Source organism: Cebus imitator, unplaced genomic scaffold (assembly GCF_001604975.1).
Source record: "Cebus imitator isolate Cc_AM_T3 unplaced genomic scaffold, Cebus_imitator-1.0 Scaffold614, whole genome shotgun sequence".
NCBI classification, from domain to species: Eukaryota; Metazoa; Chordata; class Mammalia; order Primates; family Cebidae; genus Cebus; species Cebus imitator.
This window is the reverse complement of record NW_016107929.1, coordinates 14,047-26,951: the sequence shown is the minus strand read 5'-3', so window position 1 is coordinate 26,951 and position 12,905 is coordinate 14,047. Positions and strand designations below refer to the sequence as shown.

The following is a 12,905-nucleotide window of genomic DNA, read 5'->3' as shown; positions in this document are numbered from 1 at the left end:
CCATATACCAAAAGAGAGAACACTGGAGATGGAGAAAGTTTGAGATGATAGTGTGATGATCCCACTTTTGGATATTCTCAATTTGAGTGCCCATGAGCTATCCAAGAAAACAATTCAAGATTTTGAGATCTATCACATAACAGGATGATTAAAGTCAGCAATAATATGTTGTATATTTCAAGATAATAAATAAATTACAAATGTCTCATCTGAAAAAATGATAAGTGAGGTGATATATATTAGTCTATTTAATTGTTCCACATTGTATGTATATATCAAAACATCACGTCGTGCCCCAGAAATGTATATAATTATGATTTGTGAATTTAGAATAATAATAGAAAATAAACTGCCATTTATCTTTCAAAATAATTTTTAAGAAGTAGTATTAAAAAGAAAAACCAAAGTATAGAGCTCAGAAAACAAGTTTTGTTTTCAGCTTCTAAGACTGCCGGTAAATAACAGGGAGTGACCTGGAGGTAAACATGACGGAGTGGAAGACGTTATTGCCATATGACGCTTTAACCGGCTATGACTTTTATATTTCTAGGTTCTTCTAGTCAATGAAAAGCATCAGCCAATCCCCAACAAAACTATATTTGTTAGTGTGGAGGAAGCTAGATACCATTCCAGTGCACCTACTGATGAGCATGGTTTAGTGAACATTTCCCTTGACACCACCAACTGCACATCACCCTTTATTACAGTTTCAGTAAGTGGAAAGGGGCATCTGGGATCAAACAGAGATGACTGTGGTTAGAATTAAAGATATTTGAGAAGCATATGAACTTCAGGAATTTTTTTAAAAAAGTGATAACGAGTAAAACGTAAATTAAGCCATGTGGAGACCTAAATGATAAAAAACAGAAAAATCTGTAAGAAATCTTTTACTTGCATGTAAACTCTGTTGAAAATATGATTTAGCTTCAAGAGACATTGAATATATCATCTTGGTATTCCTTTGAAAAATTGAATATTTTTATGATTCTAGTACAAGTTAGATCTTGCTTGGTTTCTTTGGCATACTACTATTTTCGTTTTGAGTTGAATGTTTAAATGTTCTCCTTATGCACGTTGCAGCCATAGGGTGCTAAGAAAAAGTAATTGACCTTGCTTGTGAATGAATAACATCTACTAAATCAGTATAGCATAAGCTTAAATGATCTCAAGGGGAAGCAGTTTATAGATTACGCTGCATTTGAGAAAGCAGCTTCTGATATGGCTTTATTATATCGCTTTATGTATATGTGTGTGTGTGTGTGTGTGTGTGTGTGTGTGTGTGTATGTAAAACATTTATATTTATTCTTTCTTCCATTAGGTCAAATACAAAGATAATGACAAACGTTTCGATAACCAGTGGGTTCAAGAATTTCATACACAAACACACTTTGTTGCAAAGCATTTTGTTTCCCCAAGCAACAATTATATTCACCTTAAACCTATTATGGGTACTTTGGCCTGTGGACAAACCCAGGAGATTCAAGCACATTACCTCCTGAATAAACAGATTCTCAAGGATGAAAAAGAATTCACCTTCTATTATTTGGTAAGACTAAGAGCCACTGTAACTCTTTCTGACTGCGTAGACTCCAAAATTGCTGGGTTCCTGTCTAAGTGATGTCATTTACAAGATATCAATAATACATTTTTTGTTGTTTTATGCTTGAAGAGAAGTTACTTCCTAACAAGTCTGAACACTTTAATATCTCCTCTACGCTCTGGTCACCACTGAAACTTTCAGAATTTTTCCTTCCATAGTCCCAATGGCAACTCATTGAGCAGGAGAGGAAAGAGCCGAGGATAAAATAATTTTAGTCCAACAGAAAAATTTTTCTTAGAACTCAGTAGATAAATAACCAAAGGCTGGGAACCATGAATGAATTCAAAAGGAAGCAAAACTTATAAACAAGTTTCTGGAAAAATATTCAATTCTAATTATTTTACAAAGCTCATGACTGGTGTGATTGCAGGGAAAAGGTATATTAGCAGGCAGACTATAAGTTGGAATGATACATTTGAGGCCAATATTCCTATGAATGCCCCAAAATTTAAAATGTCCAAGGCTAAAACTTAACTAAGTCATTTTAAGAAGAAAAAGTTAAATATAGGAAATTCTGTATAAGAGGATTAATTATCAATAACATTTTCTTAATTCCATGAAAAATAGAAAAATTAACAATAAATTTGAATTTTCTAGGTTTATTGTTTCCTAGATATATGACCTTGGATAGTTTACTAATTTCATCTGGAAAGAGAAATGTCAGTCATCTCAACTTAGTCCTGTAGATAATATTAATACCTACTTCATGGAATTATAGTGTAAATTAAACAAGTTAATATTAAATTACTTAAGTTCCTGGCATATAGAAAATGCTCAATATATTTAGTTTTTTAAAAATAGAGGCAATAATAGAGAATATTTATGTATACTTTATGTCTGCCTTCACTATATATTTGCATAAGGTAGATGTTTGAAATGTTTGTTAAAAAACTGCATAAATTTTGTTTACATATTTACATATAATACATTTATTAGGAGTGAAAAACTTTAAATAGTAAAACATTATAAAATTATATATTTTTTATTTAAAGTAGGTGAAGACACATAAATGAAGATATTGAAAAGGAAGCTCAGTGAGCAAAATAGGTTGGGGTAATAAAATTATGGGTCACCAATATATCATGACTGTTTTAAAGTTAGGTTAAAATGCTTATTGTTAAATTGTTTAAAACAATAATGAACATATTTGCCTCTGTCTTCAGATCAAAGCAAGAGGAATCATCGTCCAATCAGGAAGCCATGTGTTATCCACTGAGCAAGGAGACAGTAAGTATTTTTGATATTTCATTTTTCTTTCCTCTATCACCTTGTCAAATTCGGAACAAGTTAGCAATCTGGAGCATTTTCACATTAGAAGAAACAGGCATCAACCTCTTCATCCAAAGATGAAGAAGCTGATGTAATAGGATGACATACTGGGTTCGCTTTAGCCCAATTAAGATTTTTTCTTCTTTTATAGCATTCCTACATTTTAAATTGTATTCCTGAACTAATATATATTCATTTTATAATTAAATGTCTTTAAAAGGCAGAAAATAACTGAAAAACTATGGAAAATAACCACAGGATAAGTTTACTTCTTATGCTTGTATATTCATTTCCCATTACTACTGTAACTGATTATCACACATTTATAGGCTTAAAACAATACTTCTAGTTCTTCATTTTAGTGTCTTAAAACTCACTTCTGTCTTCTAGTTCTGGAGGTCAGAAGTCTCACTAGGCTAAACTCAAGGTGTCACAACTGCGTTCCTGCTGGAGCTTGATGAGAGACTGTTCTTGCCTTTTCCAGCTTCTAAAAACCTCTTGCATTCTTTGGCTTGTGATTCCCTTCTTTATCTTCAAAATCAGCTGCATACCATCTTCAAATCTCTCTCACCTTCCTGTCTTCCTCCTAGAAAGGCCCTTGTGATTACATTGGGCTCACCTGGATAATCCAGACTAACCTTCACACCTCAAGATCTTTAATTTAATCATTTCTGCAAAGGCCCTTTTGCCATATAAAGTAACAAATGCACACGTTTTGGGAATTGAATATCTTCAGGGGCCATTATTCTATTTACCACTATCTTCTGATTGGCCAGAGATTCACATTCATCCCTCCTGCAAAGTACATTCGCTCTATCCATCATCCCTAGAAGCCTCAATCCATTACACCATTAACACAAGATTAAAAGCTCACAGCCTCATCAGCTCAAAAGATCCAAATCTCATCATCTCAATCATCTAAATTAAGTGTTAATGAGGCCCTGGACATAATCCATCGAAGGGCAAAAAGAGTCATTAGTCTCAAGAAGTGATGAAATCTGGCTGGGAAAACAACATAGTTTCAACACCTGGGAATAATCCTCTTTAGTTCATGTCTCTATCCTCTGGGCTCCAGGATCCACTTTTGGAATCATTCACCCTTTTTCATGAAGAACGTGTTTGCAGCTGAATTGTTTTATCAAACCTTGTTTCCTGCTTGCATAATATGAGAGGACACTCTTCTTTTATTCTATGCTCTCTCTGTCCCTTTTAGCTGAAGCTGACAGTGTTTCTGTTAGTATAAATTTTTCAAGAACCAGGTAGGTCTCCTGTGTGTCACAGAGAATTCTTCTGTTAAACAAAAAGCTTCTTCTATCTCCCATTTTGGCTTTTGCTGAGATGAGTAAGAGTATCTAAGAGTCATGCACTTAATATTTTCAAATAGCCCTATTCTGTGACTAAATTACTCTGACATTTTTGTTTTTCTGCAAAGCAAATCTTTAGCAAACAATTGTCCAGTCACACCATAGCTCTTTTTTTCTAGAGCACAATTTCCTGACAGTGAATGTCTTAATTTTACTGATTGTAGATAAGCTGAGAAATTTTCAAATTATCAAGTCCTAGTTCGTTTTTGATGACTAATTCCTCATTCAATTTAAGTTTTTTCTTTCCAGTTTTATTATAAACAGGAAGAAGGAGTCAGACTAGCCCTTTAACACTTTTCTTTAAAAGCTTCCCCCTAAATATCTAAATTCATTAACATTTGGTATTTCTTTTTCTTAAATATTTTGTTGACTTTACCAGTGAAGCCACCTGGACATAGAATTTTCTTTGTGAGAAAGTTTTAAATACAAACTTATTTTCATTAATTAAGTACAATTTAAGCTTACTGCTACTTTAGTAAATTTTTGGTTGTATAGGTCATTTAAAATCTTGTCTATTTTTCTAAACTGTTTAATTCATTGACATAAAATGAATTAAACAGTTTATAAAGGTCCATAACATTCTTTTATAGCTTTAAAATATCTGTAATTTCTACAGTGACAGCACCACTTTTATTCAAGATACTTATAATTTATGTCTTTTCTTGATCAGTTTGGCTAGAAGCTTCTCAATTGTAATTTCAAACAGCTAGTTTTTGGTTTAATTGATTTTCTTTCTTTTTTTATTTTTGTGTCAGTGGTATTCACTGATCTTTATCAATTAAAGATTGATTTTAATTTAGTCTTTTTATACTTTCTTCATGAGGATGCTGGGGTTGTTGATTGAGAACTTTCTTCTTTTCTAATGCTAGTGTTTAGTGTTACACATTTTTCTGTTAATAATGCTTTGGTTGCATCCCATAACATTTACAAGTGATACTTTAATTTTGAATCAATTTAAAACATTTTCTACTTCCCTTTTTGATTTCTTATTTGGACTATGAATTATTCAGAAGTGTGTTATTTAGTTTCTGAATGGGAGACATTTTAGAGATCTTTCTGTTACTGATTTCTGATTTAATGCCATTATGATTGTAACTTTACTTCTTTTAAATTTATGGAGACATTTTATAGCTCAGAAAATACGGTCTATCTTGGTAAATGTTAGAATATGTATTCTGCTGCTGTTAAGTGTTCTCTGAATGTCACTGAGATCAACTGGGTTAATAGAATTTCTCTTTCTTAGATCACACTTTTCTTCTTTACTTCCTTAAATCATAAATATCTTATTAATTTCCGTTATCCTGGGAAGAATGTTTAACATTTCATAGAAAGATAAGTAAAAATTTTTTTAACAAAAGTACAGCTGGCCTATTTACTTGTTACCAGTTGTCCCCACATTAAATCTCATAAGGAAATAATAGACTTCTTTTTGTTAGTTTGTTTTAAAATTTAAAACAAAATTGAATATTTATGAGCTATCATTTGACCGAAGCAACTTTTATTAACAGAGCTCATTTAGAAAGATCAAAACACCCGTACCTCCAGGGTCAGTTAATATATCCAGGAAAAAGTGAAGAATATATAAGATTTGGCATATGTTTTATATTTTAACTCTGAAACATCGTTTCTTGTATTAGCACTTGGCACACAGTGAGTAGATAATAAATATTTTTAAATGAATTCATAAATCAAGGATAAGTTATCTCTTGGTTTACAATTTACCAGAGCCAAATTGTGAAAAAAAGTCCATCAGAATCATATCCAAAGGGAGTATACATTCCTGTCATAATGCATCTCTGTAACAGGAATTTTGGATAACAGTGTTAATAAAGCATGCTTTATGCCCTCCAGATTCCCACAGACAAGTAGAGATAACGGGGTGCTACCTAAAGACTGACAAGTTATAACAAATCCCATTTCTTCTAAATGCTCTTACTAGAAGAGCTAAATAAAACCCTAGAGTTTTCCATACACTTTATTTTATGTGAAAGTTGATACCTAAAAATGTATCTCAACTTGCTCAACTTAGTAGAAGCCTACGCCAAGAAGACTCTCCTCTGTCACTATGTTTCTCTAGCTCCCCTTTGCCTCTTTATTTAAGTAGTTCAATGCAGCATCAAGCAAAACTTATGCCCTAATATCCTGAACATGTTTTTAAATAAAAATTGATTTTTAATTAGTCACCTAACTCAATTATTTACAACTTTTCCTTTAAATAGTCATGTAAAGTTTGATTAAAATACCCTTTTAATTAATCATGAATTTGTTTGATTTCAAAATATGAATGTTTGTCTGTAATTTTTTTGAGCTCCAGATTAGCCTCTAAATAAATTTCCTGTAACTCTGCATCTAGATGAAAACTTTTTTTTTTCATAGACTTTCTCCCAGTCTTTTTGAGCCAGCAAGAGGCTTCTAAGGTCATGATAAGGGTGTAAAACCCACACTCTGAATCCCCGCTCACCGTAGGTTCTTCTTAGGTCTATAACATCTCTTAGGCCTATATAATCTCTTACTGGTTGTTTTCTTTCTGCTTGAAATAAAGCATAAAATTTAAATACAGTCATTCAAATATGAAACGTTGACTCTAAATTTCCATTTAATCCTTGATTTTATGTTATTGAACATCATATTGATTTTTTTAGAGCAGGTAAGTTTGTCTCTTATAACATATGAAAAATAAACTGCCTCACAAAGCAGTGTCTTCAAAGTTTGTTTCTGCAGTTGAGTTTAGATCCTGTATGGACTGAATACTGAGGTGGTGGGTGGGGAGAAGTGTCTCTCTCTCTTTTGCGTGTGTGTGTGAGACAGAGTTTCACTCTTGTTGCCCATGCTGGCGTGCAATGGTGCGATCTCAGCTCACCTCAATGTATGCCTCTTGGGTTCAAGCGCGTCTCCTGCTTCAGCCTCCCACATAGCTGGGATTACAGGCATGCACCACCACACCCAGCTAATTTTGTATGTTTAGTAGAGGCAAGGTTTCACCATGTTGGTTAGGCTGGTCTCAAACTCCTGACCTCAGGTGATCCACCCATGTCAGCCTTCCAAGGTGCTGGGATTACAGGCCTGAGACACCGCACCCGGCCGAAGTGGCTCTCTTTTTAAGAAAAAATATACTTCATTTTATTTAATGACAGCTATGTAAATGGTTGTTTTGACTTTGTCTTTGAGATTTAGGAAACTCAATGAAGATCTTAAGTACTCTAGTGTAATAACCATTTATTGCAGCTTCCTAATAAAATTAACTCCTGCCTATGTCTAACCCTGCTCCAGAATTCCACGTTTATTTGGCTTTCATCTTACTATTTCAGATTTATTTTGACTTTGCTGTTTCTCTGTATTTTCATGAAAGCTGTCTTCAAATCTTTCATATATATAGTAAGGGTGCAATTTCTAGAGAATAATTTTATGCTACAAAGATCAAACAGAACATTTATGAGAAAACTCAAGGGGAATGTTACATAAACACTATGGAGTTCACACAGAGGACAGCCACTAAGATGAACACACAGAATTCTATTCTAAAAATCAAAGGCTCACAAGGCTTTGTATGTGATCTGTATCTGTCTCCCTGCTGTATTATAAGCGGCCTGAAGGAAAAGACTGTGTTGCATTGTTTGTATTGCCCTTACATACACAAGAATTATAACCAAGTGTCTAGACGTTCTCTTTCTTCTCTCTTGACTGCTTTCTGAATAATATTTTTAAATTTAGAAATAGAGACATGCATTAAATGTCTTTTTCCTACTTAAGCAGAGGAAATGGACAATTAAACCTATATCTTTAAGGGAAAATGTCATTAGCTCAGCATATATTCATTGAACACTACTTCCCGCACAGTGGTATAAATGCAAGTCTTTTCTTACTTCAGTGTGCTCCAAATGTAAATAAAGTCCGTAGTTGGAAATGCCTTTTTTTAAACAAAAAATTGATAATTCTGTTTCTAATGTGTTATTCTGGACGTCTTCTTTTTAAATTCTCCAGTGGAAGGGGTGTTTTCCTTCTCCTTTCGAGTGGAATCAGTCCTTGCTCCCAGTGCCCATCTGCTTGTTTATACTTTTTTACCTAATGGAGAGATTGTCGCAGACACTGGCAAGTTTGAGGTTGAAAACTGTTTTGCCAACAAGGTGGGTTGTTTTGTTTAAGACTATGTAGTCCTTTTATTCTTCTCCCATTGTGATGTGTGGAAAAGAAAGAAATAAGACAAACAGACATGCAGTGGTCCCAAAGCCTTCCTCCCAACTACCTCTAATGGCAGTGATGTCACACTGAGAAGTCTAGTGCTGACATCTGAAACAGGCAACCCCAAACACAATTTTTAAGTCTCTTGTTTTGTTATAAAATTCATATGGATTTCAAAATCAAGTAATCTATAAACCTTTAATAGTTTTAATTTTTTAATGTTTTGTTACTAATATTTTTGGATGGGTGTGGTGGCTCATGCCTGTAATCCCAGCACTTTGGGAGGGATCTGTCCAAGGTGGGCAGATTACGAGATCAGGAGTTTGAGTCTAGCCTGGCCAACATGGTGAAACTCAGTCTCTAACAAAAAATACAAAAAAAATTAGCTGGGCATACCGGCACGCACCTGTAATGCCAGCTACTCAGGAGGCTGAGACAGGAGAATAGCTGAACCTGGGAGGCAGAGGTTGCAGTGAGCCAAGATCACACCACTGCACTCCAGCCTGGGCAACAAAGCAGGACTCCATCTCCAAAAAATAAAACTAAAATTAAAAATTAATGATAGCCTAAAATTTTAACATAAGTTAAAATGGCATCTTTTTTATTTAAGGAATTCAAAGCTGCCATGTGAAGCTCTCTGAGATCTAAGTATGCTTTATTCCAACAGAATTTGGTGCTGTTTATCTGATTTTCACTACTCTAGCAGCATAATCATAACATTAGCAATCAGATAAGAGCTGTCTAGTTCAGGTGCCTGTTTTCAAATATACCTGGAAGGATGTTTTTTTTAACATGGGCTTTGTGGAGGTTTAAAACAAAATATGTTTATAGCAAGTGAACGTTTCTGCCCTGAGACCTACATTTAGATTATCTTGTTTTTAATATACAGTGAAATAAGAAAAATACACAGTGGATCCTGATGTAAACCTTTAACTCCATTTTACTAAAGAGTGCTATTAAACTTGGACTGTGTGTCCAAGAAGCGTAGCGTCTGTTCTGTTTGGATTTCTGGGTGTTTCATAGCCACTGAGAAGAGACTCCTTCATGCTTGAATACCTTTACTGTTAACGGTGGGTAGTTAGTTGGTTGTTCCGTCTTGGAATGGCCGTGTTACGCTCTGGTTTTCAGCACGCTTCATTCATTCTAGCAGTGGAGGCTCTTTCTGGATCAGTATCCTTTTCACACGCTGGAAATTGGAGAAGTATTATAAAATAGAATTGGCAGAAAACTAATTCTCTCCCCAGACTCCAGTCTGAAAAACACTTCTGATTTTGCAAAACATTTGATCGTCCCTGTGCAACAGTATAAAACTTCACCAGAGAAGCAGAAGCCCGTGGAGATTATATTCAATTACTTCATGTTAAACGCCTTTTAAGTCATCGTTGATCAGAATTGAAGATCAGCTATAAAAAATAACATGAACAAAGATTCATAAGACGCTTCAGAAGAAAGTTGACTACTACGAAAGTTAAAAAAAACAGTAGATCTATTAAAATGACAAATTAAGCACCTTAAAAGTTAGACATCTTGGTGAGACAATGAGCAAATAAACAGTGCACAGAGGATGTGAGGAAAGATCCCAAGTCAGACACGAATCCCTACAAAATGATACATTTAACTTTTTTTTAAATCTTTGTTGAGACAGAGAAAGTAGTTTTCTATTCAAACTTCATGTACTCATTTCTTCACTTACAAACAACAGATTTAGTGCACACATTAAATATTATGTAATAGTTGGAATTTTTTATTATACCCAACTGGATATGATTATTCATTAAGAATAACATTGGTAATAACTAATATAATATATCAGGTACAGACGCCTTTGAAATATACCTTACAGCTCTGTTTTGGTTTTCATATCGGTAAAACATTTTCTATGTTCTAAAATGTCCACTTCTTGCTAATAGTGTTTCTAGTTTATTATAATCCCAAATTGCTTGTTCTTTTGACATAGACAGTCACTAACACATTTTAATGAACTGAAATTTTCTACAAATAAAAACTAGTATATTTCAGAGATTCTCTGTAAGCAATGTTTTTGTAATGTTTTGAATTAGAAAGATGAATACTACTGCATCTTGAAGATAAATAATTATTGATTTATTTTTCATATATGTCTTATGATAAGCGATTCCAAACTGCTGTATTAATTCGGCAGACCACAAAGCTGGATTGTCATAGTGAAATTTAGCAACCTAATTTAGCTAAACATACTGATATTTTATTCCCGTACAAATCAGTTTTCAGTCCAAGAATCAAGGAAGTTACCTGATGCTACAACTATATAACCCAGATTCTTCTCAAGAAATGTCTATAGCCACAGAAGGAATTAATAGATTCACTTACCAATTAATTTTTTTGACCAAAGCAGAATCAAATCTTTGGGAAAATTCTGTACATTTTCTGTTGTTTTTTATTCACCATTTTTTGAATTGTCTGAACCGATTAACTCTTAGGCTGTATATTAGATATTTAACTTTTTAAATAGACCAGTAAATCCCCAATCATGATGAACAGTCCCACACTGCTTTAGAATTTCAGATGGCTGAGACTGCCAACCGGAGGAGATGCCTGTTGGCTGGTCCCAGGGGTGGAATGTGATTTTCACATCACTGTGCAAACTACACACAGTCATCCAGTCATCACAAAAACACGGCACAGAGATAGGTCAGTGATAGCAAGGGATGCATCTTTCTTGTATGTGTGTTTTCAGTTCTACTCAGAGTTCTATTTCTATATGATTAAAGTCAATTCATATTTCACCAGTTATACAAGGAATGGAAAACCTGAGTTAACTGGAATCAAATTTCCAGGTTTTCCAGAAACACTGAATTGGTAGTTCCTAAGCTGTTCACCTCTTAATTCTGCTCTGAGATGAATAAAGAGAAAGGAAGTATAGAAAAGCCTACTCTTACTCTGGAGTAGAAGAAGGGTTGCTTACTGTAATAATTATAAAAGTGTCTGCTTTAATCATGTCCTCTTTACAGGTAAATTTGAGATTCTCCTCAGCTGAGAGCCTGCCAGCCTCAGACAACCGCCTGAAGGTGACAGCCACCCCCTTCTCCCTCTGTGCCCTCCGTGCTGTAGACCAGAGTGTGCTGCTAATGAAGCCTGAAGCTGAACTCTCACCTCAATCTGTGAGTCCCATTTCAACCTTGGGGATCATGAAATGCCCACATGACAAGATCATTTTTGGAAGTTAGAAGTTCCAAAAATGTTTGCAAAACACAAGTTCTTCGGTGTGACAGGCATAGTGTAATTCCACAACAAGCATAAATTGCATGAAGTAATTTACATATCTTATCTCATTGTATTCTCTGTTATATTCTCATGGAGGGAGCAATCTTGTTTGCCAAAACAACCTTCATGCCTGGCACAGAATCTTTTGATTTTTTAACTTTTGAGTTCTGGGGTACATATGCCGGACGTACAGGCTTGTTACATAGGTGAACGTTTGCCATGGCTGGAAGTTTGCTGCACAGATCAATCCATCAACTAGGTATTAAGCCCAGCATCTATTAGCCGTTCTTCCTCTGCTCTCCCTCCCCCTGCCCCCGCCCCAACAGGCCCCAGCGTGTGTTGTTGCCTGCCATGTGTCCACGTGTTCTCAGCATTCAGCTCCCTCTTATAAGTGAGAACATTCAGTGTTTGATTTTCTATTTCTGCATTAGTTTGCCAAGGATAATGGCTTCCAGGTCCATCTATGTCCCTACAAAGGACATGATCTCATTTTTTATGGCTGCATAGTATTCCATGGAGTATACGTACCTCATTTTCTTTATCCAGTCTATCACTGATGGGTATTTAGGTTGATTCCATGTCTTCTCTATTGTAAATAGTGATGCAATGAACATTTATAATAGAATGATTTCTATTCCTTTGGGTATATACCCAGTAATGAGATGATGGGTCAAGTGGTATTTCTGCTTCTAGGTCTTGGAGGAATCACCACACTGTCTTCTGTTGAACTAATTTGCGCTCCCACCAACGTTGTAAAAGTGTGCCTTTTTCTCCCCAACCTCACCAGCATCTGTTGTTACTTGACTTTTTAATAATCGCCATTCTGGCTGGTGTGAGATGGTGTTTCATTGTGGTTTTGATTTGCATTTCTCTAATGATCAGTAGGATTGAGCTGTTTGTCATAAGTTTGTTGGCTGCATGAATATCTTCTTTGAGAATTGTCTGCACATGTCCTTTGCCCACTTTTTAAGGGGGTTGCTTTTTTCTTGTAAGTTTGTTTAAGTTCCTTGTAGATGCTGGATGTTTGATCTTTGTCAAATGAATAGATTGCAAATATCTTCTCTCATGCTCTAGGTTGTCTGTTCACTCTGATGATAGTTTCTTTGGCTGTGAAGAAGCTCTTTCGTTTAATGAAGTCTTATTTGTCAATTTTTTGTTGTTGCTGCTTTTGGAGATTTTGCCATAAAATCTTTGCTCATGCCTATGTCCTAAATGGTACTGCCTAGATTTTCTTCTAGGGTTTTTATAG

At 34.8% G+C, this 12,905-nt stretch overlaps 1 long non-coding RNA gene across 1 annotated transcript; it reads right to left on the bottom strand.

Moving 5' to 3' along the window:
• Positions 1-1,218: 1,218 nt before the first annotated feature.
• On the bottom strand, positions 1,219-9,731 carry LOC119469270. Its single transcript, XR_005198076.1, has 3 exons — positions 9,470-9,731; positions 6,696-6,761; positions 1,219-3,456 (listed from the first exon to the last, which is right to left on the bottom strand). It is a non-coding gene; the product is annotated as an uncharacterized LOC119469270 (long non-coding RNA).
• Positions 9,732-12,905: the final 3,174 nt, after the last annotated feature.